This window comes from Passer domesticus, chromosome 1 (genome assembly GCF_036417665.1).
Source record: "Passer domesticus isolate bPasDom1 chromosome 1, bPasDom1.hap1, whole genome shotgun sequence".
Lineage (NCBI taxonomy): Eukaryota > Metazoa > Chordata > Aves > Passeriformes > Passeridae > Passer > Passer domesticus.
In genome coordinates this window covers 132,236,059-132,261,451 of record NC_087474.1, presented here as the reverse complement: position 1 = coordinate 132,261,451, position 25,393 = coordinate 132,236,059, and the positions used below count along the sequence as shown (strand labels likewise).

The window sequence follows — 25,393 nt, the reverse complement described above, 5'->3', positions numbered from 1 at the left end:
AATGTTTAGTGCTTTGAAATCCAATTGCAAGATGGCTCCGATGCTTAGGCGAAGCACCTGAGGGACTCCAAGGCTTTTTGTTTCTCCTGATGTGCTTGCTAGCATGTCCAGCCAGGACTGTGGTCCAGAGGGAGCAAGGTCTGCATGGTGAAATGCCACCCAATGTCCACACTGAATGCATTCCACGAGCTTTTACTTTGGACTAATTCTTATCTGGTTGGGAAATGCCCAAGACTGGGCAAAGTGTGCCTGAGAGGGTGCAGCACTGGTGAATTTGCTGGTTTGCATACAGCCTGAGCTCCCCTCCACACTGCCACATAATCCAGGAGAACAGCAGCAGAAAATAGGTATAATGGTATTAATAAGGCTCATCCTTAAAGTATCCATGTCTCTTGTAATAATTTTTTCTAAGTTTGCTAATGTCAAGATGTCAAATCATATACAGTGCAGTTTGCAATATTGATATATGTTTCTTGGCCAAACAATCTGGGCTGAACTTGCAATTTCAATGAGAATTTTGCACTCTGGTCAGGGCAAAAAGTTAATTTCTGGCATATTATTCTCCTTTTTATGTTTATATTTTTATTTAAGCTAAGATTAAAAAAGGACTGTGAATGACTATAGATCTTGTACAGTAATTTTCTTACCAGATTTCAGGTCACCCCTAATTGACAGCATTTTAGGGTGTTTTGTTTGTTTTCAAATAAACATAAGAAGGCAGATCAAGTAAATCAAGCAGAACACTTCAGCTAGGGATTTAGTTGTTAGCTCTTTTAAACAGAAAAAGTCTAAATTATTTCTTTTGGAAAGATTGATTAAAATACCTTAGAGAAGGTAAAATTATGTATTAAATAAATTCTTAATGTGTAAATAATTCAAATGTCAGTTATAAAATCTGTATTATTTTTCTCTTTCTTTATTCTCCAGTTGTTTTTATATTTGGCATCTATCATAATTGTCTTAGCCTTTGTTGGATGCTGTCATAACTACAGGCTTAAAGCTCATGAAAATATATTAGTCACATATGGCTAATACAGCTGGTTCAGCATGTCACAACATTGGTATCTAAATGTATTGAGAATTAAATAAGAGACTAAGTTTGCAAAGGCTAAGGTGGCTTCTGAAGGGCATGGAAAATCTTCCAGTAAGGCTGCATTTAAAGAGTTTTGGTCTAACTCAAAATATTTGAATGTTTCTCTTTATCTGCTCAGATCTGCTCCAGTAGGTAAATACCAAAGGAAATGTATTGGAAATAGCTCCTACGGTGGAACTGAGCAGAGTGTCTGAATTATGCTAAGAGATAAGCAGGTATAAAGGTTGGGTATTAAATAATTCAATATTACTGACACATAGGCGTTCCTAGGCATAGACAGCCAGACAACAGGAGGATTTTTCTGTTAGAAAAATAAGCACCCAAGGCACCCTGGGGAATCCCTGGATTATACTCAGAATCTTAAGGCAAGCTGACAGTGGCCAAGTCTCACAGTAATTTTTATGACATTCACTGAAAAATGTCTCGGGTTCCACAAAAAGAAAAAACGATACATCTTGCTGAAGGAAATTTGGGTGCCTCTCTACCTGGGTGACAGTTCAGGTCTCCTTCAATTTCCATTTTGCAGGGGTTAATAGGAGAATGTAAGATTTTGTCCAAAAGCAAGGTAGGCAGCAGTGTCCTATTATGAGGCTTTATTGCATCAATCTTAATTTGCAAAACAGAGATAATAATCTCCAGAGTAAATCTTGGTTCTATTTGCTTTGAAATGGAAGGTGTGAACATTGCCTTTAGGTTCAGAGTGGAAGGATCAGACTTAATAGCACTTCTGCAATATAGGATCAGGTTGTCTCAAGGACTGACCATCTGCCTGGCAACACCTAAAACACAAATTACCACCATTCCCTAAAGAGAACAACTTTCTAAGACCTTGACCAAATAGCACTATAAATTTTTGGCATGTGTGAGGTTTCCTGTTTTTTGGGGAGGAGGTATGCAAACTAGTGAAAAAAAGACAAAAACAAGCAGTATTTAAATAGTGATATGAGCTTAGTAGTCCTCCCCAGAGAGTCCTCCTTTTACTTTACACATGAATGACTCTAATCACCTCTGGGATGGCTTCTTAATGCATATTTCTATTTTGCATCAGGAAGGGAAAAACGTATAAATAAAAGGTGGAGAAAAGGCTTATTGTTTGAACTAAATAATGAAGGAAGGAGCACTGTGAACAAGCAAGAAAAAAACACACCAAAAAGAATATTAAATCAGAGATGATGACATGATAAAAACATAAAACTTGAAGGTTTTATTATTCATCACTTACTGTTATGGAAATGTATGCAGTGGCTCCAGTATGATGCATGCAAATCCTCAACCCATTCTTCTGACATTCAATATCTGCATGATTTTTATGAACCCCACCTTTTTAGGTCAGCTTCAAGTGCTTCTATAGTCATATTTAAACTAAAAAACAAAGAGAGAGAATGAGACTGAAGAGCTCCTACTGTAATATGGCATGATGGGAGCTGTTACCAGAAACCATGGATGCAGGAACTGAGATCTGCTGTTGTGTGTCCAAGTCTCCTGGTGGTGAGGTGAGAAGACACGAAACTGGTGCCATGTGTAATCAGCTTGTAATTAATTTCTTTGGTATGTTGTCTCCCAGTTCTCTAGTCACATAGCTCCTTATCCTTGGAGGGCTGTAGTGGGAAGGTCGTTGGGAAGTGCTATCAGTTTCCATCTGCACAAATTTTCTGAATGTCTCTGTTAGAAGGACAGACCTCCCTCCAGTGCCATATTTCATGAAAGAGGGAATTAAATTGATCAGCTCCAGGGGCATTACCCAGAGGCAGAATTCGTAGCCATTTCTGCTGAGGTCCTAGCAACATATTTTTGTCCTGAATTCAGGCAGTTTGGGTTCCTCTATGGTTAAGGCTTATACTTGATTTGGAACAGAATTCACATTCATATTCACTCTGTGCTGAAATGCATTATTGACCAGGAAAATGGAAAGGGTCACTGCATTGATATGAATCACAGCACCTCAAAGAACCATCCTAAAATAATTTATCCTAGAGCTTGTTCTGTGGTTTTGTTGCTAATCTGTTATTACCATTCTTAGATAGAAGACCCCACACACTGTCATTCTCTCTAGCCTCTAATACACAGTGTCACTTACCTGCTTGTAGAAATATTTCATTTTGACAAAAAAATTCTAAATATATTCTAGAGGAGCAATGTCATTTCCTGGATACTTTTCAAATGCTTATGGCCTTTAGTCTCAATGCATACTATAATACAGGGCTGGAGCTGTAGTTTCTGGGAAATGTCAAGTCAATAGCATGGTCAAAGCACTGAAATCCTGCCCTACAGGAGATGCTGAAATTTCAGGAATTTGCTCCCACCCTCCTAGAAATAGGATGACAACCATTTTAAGACTCTTCACAAATCTGAAAATTCTGTAAATATTGCTCAGATTAACCACATCCTTTTGATGATCTATAGACTACTGAAAGGTTAAATTGATGAAGTTGATAGCAATTTCATGACAAATGTCTCAATTTTGCATAGATTCCTACAGACTGCTTCATCTGAGATCCAGAAACTTGTAAATGTTAAAACTGGTTCTAAAAAGATGGTTTAGTTAAAATAGAATTTTTTCTTCTAAACTACATGATAATTTTTGGTGCTAAAGAGTGACATACTACTCGTGCTCGAAAGCTCAGCAGTCTGAAGTGTGCCAGAATACTTATTATTAATTTATGAATACAGAAATCATATAGGCATTTGTTCCTGTAAAAATGCCTGTGAGAACATAATATACCTATATTTCTTATCTTTTGCTCCAGTGAAAAAGAAAACAAAATGTGGAAGAACTGAATCCTGGAATCAGGAAAAAAATATAATGAAAATGTATTGTGGTACGTGGAAACAGAAGTTTGGTATCTTACATCTATCCATGTGTGGCTGTAAGCCAGGGAGAAGTGAGAGAAGCTGAAGAACCCATGGTGTCCTCCATAGGCTGCAGTGGGAATATCTGCTCCACCATGGTCTTCTCCATGGGCTGCAGCAGAATTCCTGCTCTGCTGCTTGGAGCACCTCCTCCCTTGTGGTAGTCATATTTTCTGGAAAAATCCCTTTACTCAGGATTTCTTTTCTGGGAAGCTGAGAAGCTTCAGAGAAAAAGGAAAAGAATATTATTTCATTTGCTTCTTTTGTGTTTTGCTGCTCTGGAATGTGGTTGGAGATTGTTTATCTAACAGGTAATTGTTTCATTGGTTTCAAGTGAATTGTTTTGACTTAATGACCAATCAGGGTCAAGCTGTGTCGAAGCTCTAGAAAGAGTCACAAGTTTTTCATTTGTATTTTTTAACCTTCTGTAAATGTTCTTTCTGTATTCTTTAGTATAATATTTATATTATATTAATGATATGATATATAAATTTGCCTTCTAAGAACATGAAGTCAGATTCATCATTCCTTCATTTATCTGGGAGCCCCACAAATACACTACTCCCTTTCCATCTCTGAGCCTCGGTTCAGCAGGATAGATTCTCTTGCATTTAAAAGTGAATATTTAGAATGAAACTGAGACAAGGACAATCCACTTTACTGTCAACATCTCTCAGAAATGGCTTTAGGAGCCTGTGAATACCAGCTAATGTCTCAGTCCCTGTGAGAAACATTATATATAATTTAACATTTAAACACTAGATGAGTGGAGTGGAAAATTTGTAATTTTCATTTGGAGGAAAAAAATCAGAGAGCCAAAATTCTTTCAAGAATGTTTCTTCTGCACATAAGATTAGCTAATGAGTCAGTCTATGGAGCAGCATATTAAAACAGGCAATGCACTGCATAACACTGTGCATGGGCAAGAAAGTAGTACAGTTGTACAGTTAGCACTGACACATCAACACAAACACATAATAGGTCACTAGACCCATTTTAAAAATAGTAATCTTTTTACTAACTGTGTAGATCTTGGCGTTATTTATTTTTTTTAAATGATTTCTTGTTTTCCTCAAATAATCAGAATATGGTTCATAAATTCAGCACCTACATCCAAATTTCTTGGTGGTCTTCATAATACCACTGGACTGTTTCTGAGTTTCCAGAATAAATCAGGTTCTTTGGCCATGGTTAGGACAATTGTCTGGTGAAAAGCAGACTGCAATTTCAGTGCTAGCTTCTTTGATGACTTTTGCATTTTATATAATGGCTATTTAACTTTAAACCCATAAATAATGATTTTTGCCTTGATCTTGGAGCAAAACTACCAGAAGATGATGTAGGTTTGAGAACCTTAAATGAAAGGATTCACCTCCTCGTAGCGCTTCCCATATTTTGCAGTCCCTGGGGAGTGGTAGAATTTGGAAGTCAGTCAGCACTGCCTGCTGGTTAGGCTTTTGTAGCTCTTGCCAGCCTTCACAGACACCAACATTTAGCTGTCATCACCCTTCACACAGAACAGGTGACTGCTGAGGGTTGCCAATGCCCCTGCAGGGAGTGAGTCCCTGTCACACTGCACAAACAACCTGACTAAAGCAGCATTTGGAAGAATCACTAAGGTCTGGACAAGGAGGTGGGATCACTGATGTACCTTTTTGGTCTCAAACACACAAGCATTTTTACTTCTTTTAAAAATAATACATTCCTAATGTTTTTGCTTTGCTTTAGGTATAAATAATTAAATGAAGGGATATTTTACCTCTTACCTCTAGCTGTTTTCTGATACATGAAATAATTCCAAATGTCTTGACAAATTGTTGCAAGACCAACATTTATATCACAGAAAATTTTAGAATGATTAGGACCTGACAATTAAGCATTTTTTTCCTAAACTAGGAAAATACATTTTAACTAGAAATTTTTTTTTTAATGAGAACAGTCTTTCCAAATGCATGTGAAATTGAGCAAGACAAAATTTTGGTTTTGCCATGCACCATGTGGGACTGACTTCATGCTGTCCTGTGTGCAGGTGCAAAAATATGAGTCATGAAGGCAGTTCACTGACAGCCACACTCAGACTCTCACCCTGGCAGTGTAAGAATAAGAGGAATGAAATGTGAATAGGAAGGCAAAGGCAGCCCAAGATAGCTATTATGAACAAAGAATATAAACATCTTGGTTAAAAAATCCCTGATTCTGTGAGTTTGGGAACGTAACAACAATATCAGTGTGAGACCATCTGCTGTTTTGGCTTCACACAGTGCTGCAGGCCATTACAAAAATGGAAATATGTCTCCTGAAAAAGCCGACTTGTTGAACAATAGAGTATGGTGTCCTTTGAAACTGGTAATATGACTGACATTCCCACTAAGAGTCTTGAAGAAAGAGAATGAATTTGAATAGAAGTGGACAGTGACTTCCCAACCCACCTCTATTGCTCCAATGTTTCATAATGCTAAAGACTATTTCTTCATTCTGAACCTTTAGCAAAACAAGACAGGTCAAAACATATGGTATTTAATGAGAATGTTACAACTGCCTGTAGTCTCCACTCTAAAATGGGTTGTGACATCTATGGTAGGGGTGGTTGTCAATCTCATTGGTTTGGTCAGACTAAAGGACAAACTCCTTTTGTTCACTGAAAAGCCTTTCAGAAACTCAGGTTTTCGGTACCAGTGAGAGTTGTCCAGTTACTCTTAGAATCTTGTGATATTTTCAGGTGGATCGGCTGAATCTGCCTGTCTGTGAAACTGAGAAGTGATGAGATTTCCTTACAATTTTCATCAGATTTAAAGAGAAAGTTATGCTCTTATTCCTTCTGTGGAATCTCTTCTGGGGTCCAGTTTTAGAGGCTTTGGCTTTTTACTCTGAGATTATTTAAGGAGAACTATTTTTGCCTCTGAAATTGGTCCTTGGCAAAGTTTCATGGTGTCTCAATGCCTGTGTAACTTCTGCAGCTACCAGAATAAATGTTCTTGCAGATGGAGACTACTGATTCAAAAAGATCCACTGAATTTGTGCTGGAAGTGTCCACAGACATTCATGGTACCTTGGAGTGGTTTTGGTTGGAGGGGACCTTGAAGATGTTTGTTCCAGCAGGTTCCAGCCTTCCACCAGACCAGATTGCTCAGAAGCCCCATCCAGCCTGGCCTTGGACACTTCCAGGGGTGGACTGCTGATTTGTAGAACATAACCACCAACATGTTAGGCTAGTCGGTTTGGTCATCAAATACATAAAAAAAGCTCCTGGCAAAGTTTTGAAAAGTTTGTCTTTGTTAGATACTCAAAAATGGCTTCTTAGCAAAGGGAAATACAACACAATGGGGTCTTTATATTTAAATATTATATTCAGCTAATAGTTGCAAGGCCACAATTTACACCTGTCTGGACATGACAGACATTATTCTCTATATTCTTTGTGTTGTGTACAGTGAATGTATCAGGGACAGTGAAGAGTTGCAGTTAGAGTCTTTCCATACAGTATATAATAAATGTTATACAGAGTTATTTTTCCTTTTACCAGTAACTTTGTTGCTGTGCTGTGCAGCTGAAGGGCACTATAGGATTGTGTGAAAGACACTTTGCTGAAAATATTTGTTGACTACTATACACAACCAAATTGGTTACCCAGACCTGTGTGTTACTCACCAGCAGGATTTCAACTGTATATTCTGATGATACTATTGATAAAGATACTATAGATCAAAGTATGCCTAATTCTGCATACTCATGTACTCATTACAGTTGTCTTGTGTCATGGTTGGTTTCTCAATGAATTGAATTTATCTTTGCTGTGATCTGTGGACTTGCAATTAATTTTGTGGAATGATGAAATATTTTGCACATTGGTTGTAAATAGATTAATTTCCATCTGATTTACTGGTTAAAAGAGAGGAAATAATTGTACTTTAGATCTGAAATCACTATGCTAATATTGATTAAGCAGATATAAAACTTGCCTCTGAAACTATCTCTGCATGTTTTCACTGTTAAATCTTCAAAAAAATTACATATTGAAATGCATGAATGAATTTTGTCCTTTTTTTCCTTCTACCTATGACAGAGACAAAGATTAAAAATGCAATTTGAGCCAAAATGTATGATTGGAGGATTGCATCAGTCTCCCTGGCATTTTCAGCACTTAATGTGCTTCTACTGTGACCAGTTCCAATGCTGCATCAGGTGTCCTGTATTTCTAAAAATGACGGAATGAAAAACATCACACCACTACTAATGGCATTTTAACATGAAATTACTGTCTTTGCTCTGCTCCCTAATGTAAGAGCAAGGAGCAGGAGAGGATTAACAACTTCAGCTTTTGACTGCAGTAAAGTAAAAGTGAGAAACTGTGAAACGGATTGTGGCATGTAGCTAATGGAAAGTATGTTAAAAGGATGAAAGCATAGATGAGGACTGGAGGGCCAAAGAGCCAAAGTTCTACAGATGTGTTTGAAATATCAAAGTCATGAAGCATGGTGCAAAATAGGGTCCTAGAGAGCTGCTCTTCTGTAGCAATGTGATGGCTTTTTGTCTCCAGCACATAAAATCAATGACAGCTCTAGACAGTGACTTTAGTTTTGATCAAAGCTTGTTGATGATGGGTGGCAATACAAATGGTTATACTATAATGACAGTGGGAAATAGAGGTGAAGACACAGACTCAGATCTAGTGACTTGAGAGCAGGGCCAAAGTGATGGGAAGACAGCCAGAGGCCTGTGAATAAACATCCTTGACATGCAAGGGAACAATAACAAGACAGTTACTGGTAATTATCTTTAGGCGTATATTGAGGGTTCAGAGCTGCAAATCAGTTGTCATATACACAGCCATGAATGCAAATCCTAATAAATTATGCTGTGTGCTATCCCAAAATATGAATAGGGAAACTAAGCTCTTTTCTTGGTTTGATTACACAAAGAAATGTTTACTGATTGATGCACTAACTCTATCATGCCTAAGAAAAGAGGTCTCTACTGTTTTTAAGAACATCCAGCTCTTTATGTGCCAAGGGTACCAACGTATCATGCCTAACTGGTAAGAAGGTAAAGTGTTTCAGACATATATCAGAGGACATGATAGACTACTTCTTAACTAAATCACAACAACTGTCTCATTTATTTACACCCTACTCCTTGTATAAGAGGCAGCAGCAAGGTTAGCATCTGTAGCCAATAAGAATATTTGGTTTTGTATTAGGCTTGTGTGGCCAGGTTTTGTAGCAAGTGGGATACAGGGGTGGATTCCGTGAGAAGCTGCCAGAAGCTTCCCCATGTCTGGCCAAGCCACTGCCAGCCAGCTCCAAGACCCACCACTGACCATGGCCAAGCCAGTTGGGAATCACAGTAATGCCTCTGTGGTAACATATTTAAGAAGGAAAAAAAAATTATTATACAGCCATAACTGTGCTCAGAGAAGAGAGGAACAACTCTGCAAAAAGCAAGGTCATTGGGAGTGGCAGGAGGTGCTCTAGGCACCTAAGGTGGGATTCCCCTGGAGCCTGTGGTGCAGAGCATGGTGAAGCAGCTGTGCCCCTGCAGCTGTGGAGGTCAGAGGGGATAAAGAGATCCACCTGCAAAGGAGGAGATCCATGCTGGGCCAGTGGAGAGAAGGCTGTGGCTCTATGGGAAGCACATGCTGAAGTAGGCTCCTGGCACAGACCCACAGGCCTGTGGAGACAGGAGCCCAGGCTGGACCAGGTTTTCTAGCAGCACTTGTAACCCCATGGGAGACCCACCCTGGAGCAGCCTGTTTTTGAAGAACTGCACCCCATGGAAGGGGAACCCCTCTGGAACAGTTTGTGAACTGTAACCCATAGCAAGGACTCTGGATGAGCTCATGGGGGTTATCTCCCATGGGAAGGGCTCCTCTCCCTGAGGAACAGTGTGTGAGGAGCTGACCACAACTCCCATCCCCATCTCCCTCTGCATCCTGCAAGGCACAGGAAGGAGGAAGGAGTGGGAGAGAAGGTATTTTAATAATTTTATTTAATTTTTTATTATCTTGCTCTGATTTTGATTGGTTATAATTTCAATTGATTTCCACAAGTCAAGTCTGTAATGCCCATGACAGTAATTGGTGAGGGATCTCTCCCTGCCTTTATCTCAGTTCATGAACCTTTTGTTCTGTTTTCTCTCCCCTGTCCCATTGTGAAAGAGAGTGACAGAGTATCTCTGGTGGGTGTCTGGCATCCAGCCAGGGTCAAGCCACCACAGTCTTTTCCAGTGTAGGACTGGGGTGAGAAGGAAGAAGGAAAACTTCTTGGGAGTATAGACCGAGGCAGGGAACAGAATTACAGTGAAGTTAAAGTATCTTAGGGAAGTTTAGAGTACAAGCTGTTTGAAAAATGGCAAGGATCCATCTGAAATACTTTGAAACAGAGGCCATGGGTGCTAGAAATACTTTTGCATTGAGAGGGAAGAAAAGCAAGGCTTTTCTCTAAACCTAAGTTGAGCCTAATCACACAAGCTCTCAGAGGAAGTGCAAAAAGGCAATCAAAGGACAACACAACACTGTAAACCTTTAGATTATGTGGTACAGAAGTTAAGCATGTATTCTCTCAAGGATGATGCAAAGGTATCTGTCCTCACATCTAGACACTTCCGTAAAAATCCCCAAAATTTCCTTGAATTAAGGTCAAATCCCAGAGAAGCAGCTAGTGAAAAACAAAAGCAGAGTGAGATGTAAAAATAGGAAATGACGAAGGAATCCCACATCCTGAGGGGAAGACAGGTAGTGGTGTCTTAACCCAGATAGCTTTCTGGCAGGTAAATATGAATCCAATTCTAAGACATATTTGATGAAGTGTTAAATCTTCTAATTTTCCATGTCTCTATCCGCAATTTTTAGTCAAGGGACCTTAGTGTATCCCTCTGACCGGAAGGGTGAAGGAAATTTAGCCTTTCAACACCTGGAGCTCAGGATAATGCCAGCTGGTCTGTGGCTATAGTTGTTTTTCAGCACTCAGTTTCTATGGCCCCATCAGGAGTATATGAGGACAAATTCAAGTGACGCTGATTTTTAGTGGGCAATGGGAAGACCAACTACAAGTGATCAGGATGTTTTTTCTGATTTTATAATTTGGTTAGGATGAAAGATTGAGATCAATCCCTGAGTAGTGCATGCAGAATATAAGTGAATTTTGTAATTTGGGTTTCTAGGAAAATGGCATAGAAAGTACATGATGGAATAATGCCCAGAGGCAATGGAGACTTTATGACTTTATTTCAAGTGGAGAAAGAAGAGAAGCATTCTTTTTTCTTTTTTTTTTTTTTTTTTTTTTTTTTTTTGCTTGGTTAGCTATATTGGGTGGTTTGCATATAGGTTCTTGGAAGTGGTATCACCACTTCCAGAATAAAGACAGAAAACATCATCACTGCTGATGGTACCAGATTTTTAAAGCTATATATACTCTGGATAGATGTCTCCAGCAAGGTGAAGGGACTGCATTATATTGATAGAATGCTAAGTATACTTTTAAATATAATATTAGCTTTAAGTACAAAGCTATCAGCACAGGAGGAAGCAGATTCAGCCATTGAAAGGGTGTCCTTGCCAGCTGGTTGGGGAACTACAAGCCTGACTCAGTATCTACTAAGCACTTACTTGTCTTTGATGGATGTTTATGTACCCCATCATCCTGGGTGAAGGGTTGTAATTATAAATTAGTGCTGTTGTCCTTCACTCCACAGCTTTTTTCCTTTTCATTGCAAGGTGGCCTTGGGAAGGTGTAAATACAGATTTATTTTACAGATTTGATGAGAGTGCCATGAAGTATCACCTGATTTCCACAGAGATGGCCCCAGAGATACAAACCCAGGTGTTCTTATAGCTTCCTTTAATGGGCAATCTACAGTGCTGATGTTTTTGAGGTGAAAGAGGCCAACAATCTCTCTGTCCACTCTATGTTTGCTCTAAAGCAGATGCCCAAATATTGTCACAGAGAATTTGTATGAGCCTGGGTGGGCCTGATTTTCAAACAAACTCATTCACCCACAGTTGTGACTAAGATAACAGGAAAGAGCAACTGAAATTTGGCCTCAGCATGTATTATATTTACAAAGAAAAAAGAAATTCTCTGCCTTGAGCCCAAGAATAACCAAGCATTTGTCATAGCTGATATTAGTGTCTGAGAGAAAAGCAAAAGTGTAGATTGAAAGAGAACATCTTGTGCCTTGAGAAATGAAAATGGAACAAATTGGACATTAAGCAAATGTCACATTTTCCCTGAAACTTGGTGGATGGTGAGAAGAGGTCATAAAATTGGGAGTAATAGCAAAGGGCACTAACATGCTGCCAAAAAGCAACACGTCTATTATACCTTTAAAAATAATCTGAAGCCTTATCTTCCAGACTCCATGCATGTCTGAGGGGCTATTTACAGGTTAGAGTTTGCAGTGGACACCTATGATTCAATATTGGCAGCCTCAATATTAACAAAACTGCATGGCATGTCTCTGGAGTGCCCTGCCTCTCTAATGCTCCTGGGAGCAGTAGGTACAAGTGTTGGTCACTGCAGAGTTAAAGCTGCTTTGGCATCTACCCATGCTTCTTTGCTAATGAACCATCTGGCTCAGTTTGAGAAGTTGCTTAGCCACAAATCAGCAGTTTTCTTGCAGATGTTTGCTATTCACTGCTTCTTAATTCCCTTACTCCCAGTTCTTCCTCCTGCCTTGCACAGCTCTTACTTTGCCATTTATCTCAATTCTTTCTTCAGAGGTAGCTTTGATTGCAAATACTCTGGTGTCTGGGACTCTCATTATAATTATATCTTTCTACATTCAAAACTACGTTTCAGGATTTTGAAAGTAAAGATTTTCCCTCTTAAAGGAAGGAATGACATTTTCTGCAGACTGTGCTGGGTTACATTTCTGTCCTGGATGTACCAAGTTGAAAAAGATAAATATCACAACCTACTTTCCTCCTCTTTGAATTTCACTTCAAAAGCTAAGTATTCAAGGTCATGGACATGATGGTTTTCATTATAACAATCATGTCACCATTTTGCTGTAGAAGGAACAGAAAATGTGCTACATTCTACTGCACTTTCATAAGTTATGTAGCAAACCATTCACAAATATATACAGAGGAATCAAAATATGCTCAGGAAATTGGGCTTTCCTCTTGGAAACAGGTAAATTATGGGGACTGAAATCTGGACCTTGATGTTGGTGTAGAAAAGAAATTCTGCAAGGGAAAGCTAAGTCTTGTGGTCTGTACAGCATTTTTATGGGCTAAAACATCCTACTTCAGTTCTGCCCTTTATTTTCTCTTGGGTGGTTCCATTCATCTGCATTTTCTTTTACTTACCTCTTCCTTAGCTCTGGGGGTGACATTCCATTTCCTGTGTAATTTATATGAAAATTAACCTTTCACATTGGTGCAAATCCATGTGGGTGGAAATACTGTCATCTGTGAATTACCCAGTAACCAGAGGCTTTTGAATAAGCCCTGGAAGGCATTCAGTAAAACTAATTTACCATGCTTTCTGTAATAGAAGGTCCTTTCCTAGAGCTGCTCTCCTGCAAGATATTGCTGTACTGACTCAGCATGGATTTTAAGATTTTATAAAATCCTGTTTATCTAGAAAACTTTAATTTGAAACAAAAATAATAGGAATGAAAAAAAAAAAAAACAAAGCTGTTTGAAAAGTAGGAAAATATGGAAGAAAACCTTAGGCTTTAATCAATATCTGTGTGGGAGACAATGTTTGCAGAAGCTAGCAGCTTCATGAGGGGCTGCTTTTACCTATTTGCTTTCTTCTAGTGAGTTTAATGGATAGAGTCCCTCCAGGTGGGCAATCACAAAACTAACATTTTTATTCTCCTGACAGAAGATTGCATGTCTTTTTCCTAGCAAAAAATTACATTTCCTCTAGAAAATTCTGATGCTTTTGCATAAGTGGTTTTCCTTGTTAGAGTATTTCTCTGAAGAAGCATTTCCCACTGGTTTTAACAGTCTAGGAAAATTCCTGAGCAAATTCTTCTTTTTAGTCACTTATTTTTAGCTAGCATGCTGCTCTGACAGCACAGTCTCTCCCTGGGTAGCTTGGGGAACAGGTGGAGACCATAGTTCTTCTGTCTTTAGTGCTACCAGGTTAATGTGAGGATAAGAGAGATGATTTACAGGTACTTTTGATCTGGTTTTGACTTTGAAAATTTTTCCAACAATTCATTAGGAAGAATAAACCCTTTCTTTGCTCACAGTAATGGCTGAAGGTGCTGGAGGGGTCTGGCCCTCATTTCTGCAGGTGGAACCGCCTGTTCTGACTGGTATAAAAAGAAATTACCTGAACAAATCAAGATCATTGTGTTCTGTCTTTTCATGCCACAACTGCAAGAACTTTGAATCTCTTTTCATCAGACTTTGTACTGTCCAGTGAGCAAAGTCCACCCATGCTCTCTAAAATGCCCTACCTGTTGTTAACAACGTTCCTCCCTTAAAACGCGTGTATCAGCAGCATCTACCCAGTGCATTTTAAGACTCCATTTCAATTTGTTATATTGGACATTTCAGAGATGCCTGTTTCTGGATATTTCTTTACAAAGAGCTGTTAAAAGACAGTTTCTCTCCCTCTTAAAGTGCTACAGCCTCGTTATTAACAACCATGAGCTGGCCACTGCTCCTCATCATTCTCGTGGACAGTAATTCATCCTCTGAGCAAAGGCTGACAGATGGCCATAATTTCTGTAACAAGAGGGAAGCTTTGAAAAAAGACAGTGTGTTAGAACCTGAAAACTAGAATGAAAGAAAGCATGAGTGTTGGTTTATGCTACTGAAAATGATGAAAGTTGTAAGTATAGCTAGAATCCTACATTCTACTCTATTCTTAGAAAAGTTCTAATTTTTGGTTTTAAATTCCCAAGGATAAACCACAGCAAAATGAATGTCTAGGTCAGAAAGGAACAGAACCAAGATCCTAAATCTGATATTATTATTTTTTCACATTTATATTTGTATCAGACTCTCAGTATTGCTTGAGTAGATAATTTAAAAATGTTTGTAGTCTTATGCATGGGTTTTGTATTTATCAGACCTATACTCAAAGGACCTTGAACTCAATTAAAGAACGTTACTCACATAAATTATTTCAGACAACCTCTTTTGCTACTTACTGTCTTTTAATCTTTAAATGTTATCCTTATGTCAAGACAATATGTTGTGAAGTCTGAATTCATTAATGAGGAAGAGCCTATCAACCATCTGTGAAATACTTGAAGGTAAGTACTTGTTGTGGTTTAGGAAAGGTGTTCCCACTGAAACACTCCAAACCATGTGGTGCTTATTCACTCCCCCTGCCCTGTTCCTCTCCCCCTGTGGAGGTCTGGAGAGCAGAATTGGAGGCACAAAAGGTAAAATCATGATTTGAGATAAGAAAAATTTACTAGAAACAATAATGAAATATGAAACTAACAGTACAAAATTGATAAAAGGGTGTATGAGAAAGGCTCACCATGGGAAAACTGGCAATACACAAACTACCACCATGCTACCCTGACCTGGAAGGGACCCCTTCTCCTGTCCCCAGAAAACGAGGTGAGGTGGTACACAGTAACCTCTGTGTTTGCAAAAATTAACCCATCCTGGCTAGAACCAGGGCAAATTTCACTGTCCTCTAGAAAATCTGAACTGTGTGATGATTTGGAGTACAGAGGAGTTCCCAATGCCCTGTTAAACAACCCCATCAGGTTGCAGCTGATAGGTGACCCCATTAGATTTCACAAATTGAATTGCTCTTGGATTTCCCCTGGGTTTACCAGGGAAAGCATCTCTGATGAGGATTCCTGGGAAGAATAAAGCTTGCATGCTGGTATCAGCCCTTCTGCTAGAAGAGAGAAGAAGAAAGGGGAATTAGGCAGTGAAGACATGAGTGTTATTCTGTATGGCCCTGGCTAAAGGGATGGATGGTACCACACAGAGCTTTGTTTTCTCTATCTGAACTGAAATCCAACTCATGCTTCCCTGTCATCTTTCTTTCTATAAATTAGTCTTTCTTTAGGGACTAAAATCACTCTTTTTACCCATGCATAGCACACCTACTCTGCCAGATGAGGGGAGCTGGGTGGCCTCTATTAAAAATACACAGGCCAGTATCACTTTGTAGATGGTGACAGGAAAGTTTAGAGAAGGGTTGCACAGGATTTGTGTAAAATCTTGAATTTGAACTGGAAACAGAGCCTTGAGCCAATCAATACTAGGAGTATTGTCATCAGGAATGCTGCTAGTGATTCAGTCAATTACTTGTGGCTGCTGTGAAACCAGAGGACAGACTTGCATTGTGTAACTTTGGTTTCTAGGATATTCATTTTAGGAATACAGCCATCCCTTTCTAATCACAATAAGAGAATGCACTTGCAAAGGCTGATTCTACACCACTCTCTCATCACTCACTGCCTGTGGCAGAAACTTAATGTTACCAAAATCCTAATTAAATTTACAGTGAGCTTGGGATGAACCTGGACTGCATTTGAAAGCTTGGTAAGGAGTAAAGCTGGCTTTCCAGACATTTCCAAACTAGCAAATAAAAATACAGACCTAATGTCCTCTAGTTTCTCAGAAAGCAAGACCTGTTACAATGAGACCATCAGCTACTGGGAACATATCCAAAGTTCTCCTGCAGTGCTTGATTTAGATCAATACACCATTACTGATTCCCTGTGACAGCATGCAGGAGATCTCAGATACCTTCTCTTGCCACAGATCTGAGCTTTCTCATAACTTACATTCCTCAGGAGCTATGAGATTTCTACTAAAAGGTGATTTCAGTCGAAAGGGAGATTTACTACTGACTGGCTCAGGATTGTGGACACTAAGTTGGAGTAATTTGCTGGCACTTCCAATGAAAGGGAGATAAAATTCACCTTTGTGTTGGTTTCACAATTTCAACCCAATAAACAACAGCTGAGAAAAAGGAGTCAGAGAGGGATTAAATCTCAGCTTGTTTCAGTTGATAAAGAGAAGGCAGGATCACAGATAAAAACTGTTATACTCAACTGTGTGGTATAAAATGGAGTTAAAGATTTTTGGATCTTTAGGAAATCACAAAGCAATTTCTTCATATACCTTGAGCAACGTATGTATTTAACTGTTATGCTTAACTTTGTTTTCACACATTTTCATGTTTTCTTTAATTACTCTGTCTCATTCACCTCCTGCTATTGCAATAATTCTTCTACAGACTGAGGAAGCAAAAATTGCTGGTGACTGGAAGGCTGAACATGAGTGACACAGGTATGCTCTCTGTACAGATAGGCTAGTGAAGAAGGAAGTATATTTGCTGTTGCTGACATTTTGTCAAAGGCTAAAGGCAGCTGCAAATATTATTTATAAGAATATAGAATTCTTCAAAGCTGTTCCTTTAAAATTTTTAGTTGCATTCCTGAGTATTTGAAACAGAGATAAGAGTTCTTCATCTTTGGACTGAGTTTCTTCTCCCTGTTAAGCAAGTTTTTGCACAAGGATGTGCTGCAACTGAGATCTGTCATTTAGAAAAATCTGATGTTTTAGCTTGCTGAGTTTATCAGTTGTCTTTTGTCATGTCAGACAAACTGTTTAAATGTTTTTCCTCTTGTATGGTTTGATCAGGCAAGTGGACTTAGCTGGACTTCAGCTGCTGCTGCTGAGGTATAGGCAGCTCCCTGAGGTGATGGATGTCTGTTCAGGTTCCTCTTGTGCTGTCCATGCCTAGTTCTGCTATTGAAAACAGACTTACCATTTCTACTCGCTCATATCTGCCTTCTTTCTGACTTTAGTAAGTCTATACCTGCTCTCAGGACCTGGGCATACTTCAGCTAAGATTATATCAAAGAAAAATGTAAAAGCTCCCAACTGAAAACTCCCTACCTCATCCATTTATTTTGTGGTTAGTTTCTAGGACAGGTTTGCATGAGCTCACAGTGAAATGCACATGACAGTTTCCCTTTTATGCTATTGAAAGATACCCAGCCAGTCTGAGGAAGCACACACCTGCTCAGCCAAAAGGTTTGGGGCTTGCACATTTTTACACTTAACCAACACAGAGGTAACCAACTGGATAGCAATACCTGGCACTTATCAAGGTTCTCAAAGTATGGTTCAGCCAGTGAACGTAATGAACAAATAGAATCCCAGAGAGGAAAAATCAGATGTGGAGTAGATGAGAGAGGCATGGCTGACCTCACACAGATGAACACCATACTTACACATAATCCAATTTGAATTTTGAATTAATTTTCCCTAGATTATGAAGGGTACGAAACTTGTCTGCTGAATACACATATTTTTGATGACTCCTTCTTTGCATGATGCTCATCTTTTAATCCTATAAATCTTTGCTTTATTCTTCCTAGTTTAGTAACTGGATTGTCAGAAGAGGTGGGAAATTGTTTCCTGCATTACTGGAAGCTTTTTATTGCATTATTTCTTCTGATGCTCTTTGAGGTTTTAGGAAAATAAGCATGCTTGAAGGAACATGGATACCTGCCCTATAGATGTAAGACTGCTTTTTGAACAAACACTGCATTTTTAGATTGCCCCTGTGGGGGGATAGAAGGTGAGAGAATGGAGGTGGTGCAGGGGCAATCTCACCCCTGAGGAGTTGCAGCTGTGCTAATTACCAAAGATTAGGAACAGGCCTGCCCTTAATAGGCCACAGCTGTGTCCAATAAGGATGAGGGCTATAAAAGGGTGGGTTAGGAGGTGGAGATTGTTTGGTGTGCTGTGCAGAAGAAGTCAGTGCTGCCAGGGGCTGCCCATGAGAAATCACCGAGAAGGTATGGAACTTTTGCAATAAGATGACAACCTGTCTCCACTAGCAATACCTGATTGTTGAAGATTGCTGAGAGTAGGACTGATGAAAGACCTGCTTAGAATGTGCTGGGAAGTCAGAGTCAAAACTATCAAACACTGGAAATTCTGAGAGATGTAAGAATTGGAGGGGTTTTATTGCTAGATTAAGTAGCACTTCTAGCAATCTGTCCTTTTTTTGTGGCAAATAATCTGGAAAATAATATACTGAAGAGAAGTTTTCTGTGCTTTGGAGCACAGTGCACAATTACAATCATAGGGAGAATAGAGCTGCTGATTCTGTGAATAACTGCTTTGGAGTTTTATTTCAAGGCACGAGTGACAGTGCAGCCTTTTCAGGGTCCCAGAGGAAATGCAGAAGTTCAACTTCCTTATACCCCTTTGTCCTACTGAAGTCACCATTGCACAGGGGAGAGTTAATCTTATGGGTAATCTTACATATTTTGTTACATCAGCCCAACAGCTCAGAGTCATGCAACCTTTCAGATGGGGGACAGGAATTCTTCTAATCTCACATTTAATGGCATCTGTCAACCCACTGGCACTTGCTTAAGATCAACTTTAGACATTCAAATAACCTCAAAGAGCACATTTCTTGTCACAGGTTTACAGACATTAATGAGAGATAAGACAAAGTATATTCTGTGTTTTCCTCTTGGAAGTGTATCCCCACCCATTTGTCCACATTTTTAATGACTGGGTCTTGCTTTGAGTCTGAAGGTTTGCTGTGAAGCTTTTGGGACTCTTTATTCTATGATCTTTCTGCCTTTCTTGGTAGGCTAACCCATATTTTCTTTAATCCGCCTAAACTTTAAAGAGAACATTTCCCCTCTTGTTACATTATGTTCTCCCAATGAATTCTGGACTTTCTTCTTTAAGTCCACTTATATCTTTGTGACCCAAGCTGGTTGATTCTTTAAAAATTTATCTCATATTTCATGTTTTACATCCATGGGTCTTTCCTCCAGTCCAACTGTCTTTACAATTCTGGTTTCCAAAACCATGTCAATAAAATCACCAACGTAGAATCTTTCAGGGAATCCATACCAAAAGTCACCTTTAGTGAAGGACTAAGTACAAGGTTTAGTAAGGTGTTATAGACCTGCTAATATTTTTTATTATTAGCCGATAATATTAGTTCTTTTGAATGAAACAGATGTGACTGGTTATTAATTATAAATAGTTATTTCAAATTCTTTTTTTTATTCTTATGGCATGGTAGTCTGATAATACCCCCAAAATTCATTAGTTTGTATACAGCTGATGAGTTTGGTTTCTAGTACTTCTCTTTTCCTAGGCCTAGTGATGTAGGTATATCTAAATAAGAAGTCAGATAGGAAACAATTCCCACCAGTGAAGTCTGTGGGACAGTGGGCAACAACCATTCCTTTTTTGTGATTCTACTTCTTTATCAAACAGGTAAGGATATATAGGCAAGAAGAACACAGAAAATAGCAGTTGTAAGCTATGTATGAAACCTATTGAGAAGCCATGTAGATCCGTTTGGAAAGATTCGGGTCAGTTCAGGCCCTTACAATAAACATTTAAAGACAAAGACTAATGTCTGCAAGTGGTGTAACTCATGCATTTTCATTAGCCTAAGTGCAAATATGGAAATCTACACCAGAGCAGGTCTGACCCTCAGTGTTACCCAGAGCATACTCCTTATTCACAGAATGCCCTTCAAAGGACAAATGTAATGTGTAATCTTATTTGATAATGTATGTTCATGTCTCAGAAGATGCTGGGGAATTATTAGCCTTTGACAGACTTCCTTTTGTCTTTAGCAATTAATAGAAACAAAACTCTGCAAGATTAAATTTCTCCTTTGAACCATGTATAGCTTTAAGACTTTTTGTATAACCCCACAAAGTAACAAAAAAAGACAAGCACTGAATTTTCAAATAATTGTGCACTGATTTAGCCAACTCCTATTGAAGTTTGGACTTTGAAAATTACTTATATGAAAGACTTATATGAAATACTTGGCCTTTAGAACTCCCTTGAGAAGCGTGTCCTCTTAGCATGTGACCATACGGTGTTGTTCAAGATGGAGCTGGGGGAGGGGGTTTTTTGGCAATGTTTAAAATATCTGGTGCAGATGTTTTAAGTTAGGTATCCTCAACGTGAAGAAAATAGGATTCTTTCAGTGTTGGGGAAGTGAAATTGCGGTATAAAGCTGAGGCCCTTCAGAGGCATGGCAGGAGTCTGTGCCTTAATAACCAAACTTATTGATGCAGGAAAATGAAATGAAAGTCAGTAAATTGCTGATGAAATGGAGTTCAGTGGGTTGTTTAGTCCATTCCATGCTGAATTGGTCTTTACCATACATTATTCTCTACCTTGCCCAACTCAGGTGTAAGTAATGGAACTGACACTTTTCTTGTTACATTTACAAAAGTAATGGCTTCCTCTTTCTGTTCACTTGACAGGCTAAAACATATTTAAGTGGATAAAAATGATGGTAGACCAGAATTTGTCTGAATTGCACGTAGAGTTCATTAAAGCACCAGCCTCTGGTGGAAGTTTATTCATGTGTGAGAGTACCTGCAGGTTGGTCTGGATCCCTGCTGGAGGCTGAGCAGAAGTAGCTGCTATGGGAGGAATTTGATGAAGCTGCAACCTGTCACAGTTACAGCACTGGATGTAGCAGGCATAAAAAATACTTGTCCTTACTTGTGAACCTGTTTCCATCACACAGGAGGGGGAAATTTCAAAAAGATGAAGCAGAGCAGAAGATCTATATTGGAAATTATTATCTAAAATCAACTGAGTCTAGGAAATCCTTATGGAAAAATGAACTGTTCACAGTAATTTGTATACACATACACACACTGTAAGACATTGCAGGTTGATTAAAGGGTATCAGAGGAGAAATTTTCTGTTCCATGAAAATACATTGAGTAAGTAAACAAAATTCCTGTTGCTATGGAGTACCAACAGTTCTTTCAAAAATCTTTTTCTATGTCCGGACAAGGCTGTGGGACCTGGAGCCTGGCCCTGTTGCAGCATCACTGGGGCAGGGACTGGTGTTTTGCCAGCTGCCAGTCACACTGGGTTGGATGGGGCACGTGGGCCGTGCCTGCCCTGATCCAGCCTGGATCTGCCTCCACCTCAGCAAGAAGTGCAGCAGCAGGGAGGTTGTAGAAGTCCGTGTTCAAACCATGCAGCCCTATGGCTTCAATCTGGCCTGTGAATTAGCACAACTGGGGCCCAAACCCACCTGGTAGCTACATAATACTAGAAATAAAGGCTTGGGTGTGTTTTATTGTTTTGGCAAGCACTGGCAATGCTTAGGATGTTTTTTTGTCCTCAGGAAGTCTAGCCACTCACTAATACATGGGGAGGCATTGGAAGCATGAGGTGACTCGTACTGTCTCAGATTAGCAATTAATTGCAAGGCAATCAGAAGGTATAATCAGAGCTATTTTAAATACCTCTGACTATTTTTCATTTCTATGAGTGGCTATCAAAGCCTAAGTAGCAGAGGTGACAGGCTTTTAAGCACAAAGAAGCAAACTACCTAGAGAGAAGCACATTTCATTCTTCTAGGGTAGGTTTGGAGTATTTTTGTTTTGGGCCAGCTGGCAAAGCCTTTTATTGATACTGTAACATCTGAAGGACTATCTAAATTCTTAGATGCTCTGGGGCAGGCCCAGAGGATAAAGAACCTTATACAAGGAAAGGCTCTTGGGGTTTACACAGTCTGGCCACTGGGTCACCAGGAAAGGCTGGACTTCATCCACAGAATGATGAAAGCTCAGCAAAATCCAGCAGTTATGCCCTAGGTTTTGTGATGTACCCTGGGAGCAGAATCCTCCTTGCCAGACCCATTCCCATAACTGCGTTTTGCCAGCCCTTCCACTGCCCTGAGAAAATCTCTCTGAGTCAGTGTGTCAGAAGCCTGGTTAGTCAAATAAAGCCATTCTTCCTTTTCTGCTTTCCCCTCTCCTGTCTGGGATTCCCAGCACTGGGACCTTATCCTGCCAGAGACAGAAGGGACAGAGTCTGTGAGCAAGCAGACCTGCCTGTGGGGAATGCCAAGGCGTGTTCATGCTGAAGACAAGAAACCTAAGAGCTTTGGAAAGTGCATCACCTACTGCCTCGTTGCAGAAAGCCAGGGAGACCATGTGGACATCAAAGCAAAGAAGGCCAGGAAATTTGGGTTGCCACTTTTCAAATTAATGTTTTTATCACCTTTTTTTTTTTTTTAATGCTCAGAGTAATCTAGTTAAGGTTCCCCACTGGTTTTAAAGAGGGAAAGAAAAAGGTTTTTAATTAGAGCTGTATAGTTGATGTACCTAATGAATCAATAGTAATTGAATATAATGGAAACTTCTTCAAAGCACACTTATGGTGTACAGTAAAACCTCCTTTAACAGGTTTAGTTCCATGCCAGTGACCTTTTAAAAGGATTCTCCATCATATACAGGCTCTACTGTATGTGTTTTTCCCATGTATTTGCTGGAGTTCATCCAAGTATTATATGCTTGGATATACTGTGGTATATATTGTAGTCGTGGGTATTAGGTACGGTCATGGACATATTTGTTAATTAATATGCTTCCTAAAATTGTTATTCTCTGTATGTGGTTTTATGAAAGGCTAAATGGGTCATATTATCCCTACAGACTATACAAATAGCCAATATATTTTCATTTTGATTGTTTTAACCACTACTTTTAGATTAAAGTTAAGGCTACAAAATATCTTCAATCAACAGACTGCAAAAAGAAAATATATGAGATGAGAAGCCATACTGAATTAATGGTGTCTTAGCATCACATTTCTATAGTAAAAAAGAGAGATTCACAACGAAACACACTTCTCCAGATCCAGAAATCATTGTACAAGCCAAAGTTTCTGGAGAAGATCCTTCTGTAAGGAAATCCCCACAACTACTCCTACAAAGAAAAGCCTTCAGGTATGGATGCAGACCTGAACCTTCAGATCTTTCTTACACATTTTTGGAGGATGGAACTCTAGTAGGCTTAGGATACAATAGTTGAATTGATACTGCCTTACTGATGAGGGTGACTCCTGAATCTCACACAAAGGTGCCTTTACAGTGTCTAGCCCATCTTGGTATGGTTGCAGATGTCATCTCTGCTGGCTTAGCTCTCTTTGTCCTGCTGTGACTTCATCTGCACTGGCAGCTCGCAGTGATGTGCCTGCAGAGTTCACAGGGCAAAGCACTCAAATGGATTTTGGCTGGCCCTGCTCAGCCCCCTCCTGCTGGAGCACAGGTTGGAGGGCACTGGGCAGGAAGAGCTCAGCAGGCAATGAGATATTGCTTTGATTTCCCCTGTAATTCAGCTCCTTCAAGAATTTCACTGATGCCCAAAGGGTTTCTGTCCTGTGCAATCCAAGGGATTGTTCAGTCTTGTTTTTTGTGGGGTCTTTTTATTACAGAGGAAGGTACAAGCCTTTCAACTGAAAAGCAAAGACACTTGACTGGGACTGAGGGAAGGAAGCTCAAATACACACACTAAAACCACAGTGCTTTAGACCTGTACACCTTAATGTTTGTCATCCACTCTGCACTGGATCAGCTTTCATCACACAGGGTAAAAAGTCCTGATCCTGAGAAAAGCCAAGCATGAGGGCATTTGCCTGCTTTACAAGACCTAAATCAGAGTTTAGGAACTTAAACTTTCATTTTCAAAAAGCTCTCCAGGTTTCATTTTTATGAAGAATATGCAACCTGAGGGAATGCCAACACTATAAAGCCAGAAGGCATCAATAAGATGCATATATATGAAATATATTTAAATTATACAAAAATTATGTTTTATATGATAGAACACATTAAGTATATTTAATCTCATGATTTTCAGGTTAATATCTGTCTTCTCAAGGGTCTCTGTTCTAATTCTGGAATATTCATATCTCTCAATCTTTCCTTAAGAGAGGAAAAAAAAAAAGCCACAGTGCAAGCTTTTGGTCCGAGTAATTGAAAATCTGAAATTAAAATGTGAGGGTTTTTTTAGTTAAGTTATTCCCATAAAAAGTCTGATGTATTGGCTGACTAAGATGTCTGTTATGTCCTGCCAGAATTTGGATCTGAGCTGCAATGTCTCTTTTTATATATTTTCTGTTTTCAAGAATTCTTCCTAGAGCCTATCATCTGGTGTTATGCATTAAAATTCTTAAGATTCAGCAGCATTGTATTAAATTTAGAAACCTTTAATATCTCAGTGTGAAAAAGAGGGAGCTAGGCTGTGCTTATTTGAACTTGAGTTACTATTACCAGAGAATGCTCTTGTCTGGAGCACCTGAATGTCCTTCCTAAGGTTGCTTCTGGCAAGTGGTGAGGAACAGCCAGGCAATTCAAAAGCAGAGTTAACTTTTGGATGCTCTTTTCTGACGTGATAACCCAAGCTTATGACATGTTATTTAGGTGATACTAGTGGTCCCAAATTGCATATTAACTGGAGGATCTGTGCTGGAAGTATCTCTGCCAGAAGAGTTTTGCAGGATTCCTTTCTAATTGTGGCAAGTTTTTGATCTACTAAAAGTAGGAAAAATTTAGGGGGAATTTGTTGCTCCACTGATAAATGCTCCCCCCTTTTTTGAGTTTGCTTTTCCAAATGGGTTTATCTCTTGAAAAATTGATATAACAGTGTTTAAGTGGACCTAATAATGCTTACATACCTCAAAAGAACATT

At 39.3% G+C, this 25,393-nt stretch overlaps 2 long non-coding RNA genes across 2 annotated transcripts in view; both read left to right on the top strand.

The window, feature by feature from the left end:
* Positions 1-25,393, top strand: part of LOC135281242 (uncharacterized) — a 210,084-nt gene that overhangs the window by 19,042 nt on the left and 165,649 nt on the right. The window lies entirely within an intron of this gene.
* On the top strand, positions 16,882-21,712 carry LOC135281237 (uncharacterized). The gene is made up of 3 exons (XR_010347939.1): positions 16,882-17,013; positions 17,119-17,171; positions 21,158-21,712. It is a non-coding gene; the product is annotated as an uncharacterized LOC135281237 (long non-coding RNA).